The sequence below is a fragment of the Myotis lucifugus genome, unplaced genomic scaffold, assembly GCF_000147115.1.
Source record: "Myotis lucifugus unplaced genomic scaffold, Myoluc2.0 scaffold_2, whole genome shotgun sequence".
NCBI lineage: Eukaryota > Metazoa > Chordata > Mammalia > Chiroptera > Vespertilionidae > Myotis > Myotis lucifugus.
In genome coordinates, this window is record NW_005871050.1 from 32,251,636 (window position 1) to 32,253,329 (window position 1,694).

Here is a 1,694-nt window from a genome sequence, read left to right on the forward strand (position 1 = left end):
TTTCAATGACCCCTTTGGGGAGCTGTGGACTAAACAAGAGAAGTACTTAAGAACAAAAAGCAAAAGAAACCCTGATGAGATTGTCTTGTTTGTCTAAAAGAGAGATCAATTTGTTAAACTTAGGAAATATTATTTCCTTGGTTTCCATATTTGGGGAATGAATAAATGCTGGCTTTGTAATTATACAGCTTGAAAGACTTGTCAAGGGTCCGTGTTTTGTCAAAACCAGTTATATGTTACTCTCTTTTGTGTAGGTATAGCTTAAAATCTGTATTTCTGCATGTTTACTTTCTTCTTTCTCCTTGCAGAGGAAACATAGTCCTTTACAGTGATAATTACATATTTGACTGTAAGTAGCTCTCTCTTTCATTTTTATTTTTTCCTGTCCCATTTTTTCTTTTTTCCCTCTTTTGTGAAATTTTAAATATTAACTTATCAAAATATAATTTAGTTATTTTGTATACACTCTAGACATGTGTAAAATATTTTGTTATTAAACTGTTAATTTTTATATGCACTGAAAGTGTATTTACAGAATAGCCTTTTATTATAGCTGTAAGAAAATAAGAGGCTTGCCCAGCCAGTGTGTCTCTGTGGTTGAGCATCGACCCATGAACCAAGAGGTCACAGTTCAATTCCCCATCAGGGCACATGCCAGGATTTCAGGCTCGGTCCCCAATAGGGGGCGTGCAGGAGACAGCTGATCAATGATTCTCTCTCATCATTGATGTTTCTTTCTCCTTCTCCCTCTCCCTTCCTCTCTCTTGAAAGTAAATAAAACATTTTTTTAAAAAGAATTTGGGTGTGAGTCAGTGTCTTTAGCACACTATTTTTTGTTCAAGACCAGATTTAAATTTCTCATAATTCAAACTTCCTAAATTTCCTACACTTGCTTTATGAATTAAATAAGTTGCCACTGTCTTAGGCTATGTGCTAAGTGCTTCATATGTATTAATCATCATATAATCCTCATTACATAGAGTAGATACTACTGTTCTCTTCTATCTATACTTGAAGAAATGGAGGCACAGAGAGGCTAAGTCAAAGTCACAAGCTAGTACTCAACAGAGCTGATACTTTGGTGGATTGCACTACAGAGTATGGAATCAGAGTGGCAGAAACTGTACAGATGCTCACTGAACCCATTTCTTCTTCTTACTTCTGTTGGGGAATTTTTCATCTTATGGAGACCTCAGAGACACTTCAGCCTGCTTTGTAAAAACTGTTTAACTTGACTCAAAAAACTCTGTTAACTTAAAAGTACACAAAATGGGCTCACTGATATTGTCACAAATGACACTTTTGCTCGTATGTGCCCCACTAGGGTACTGCTTCATATCTAGATATCACACATCAATGTCACACACTAACTTATCTATCCTGTGTGTTCAGGATAATTTTTAGATGTTTAGAATTACCGCTTTACTAGAGGATCATGCGTCTCTGGAAATAATTTTTAAATTACCCAAAAATTACTCAATCATCTCCAAAATGAGGCATACACAAGATACTTTGGAAAACTCCTGGGGGGAATAATTGATTGCCTCTTTATGTACCTATACTATCTGACTGTGATTCCCATGATTAGGAATAATACAGCTGGCAAATATGGCCTAAAATTTGTTTCTGGACCTAGAAAAAGTCATAAGTAACATAACCTCTATTCTGAAAGCCTGACAAACTAGTCTAAATTC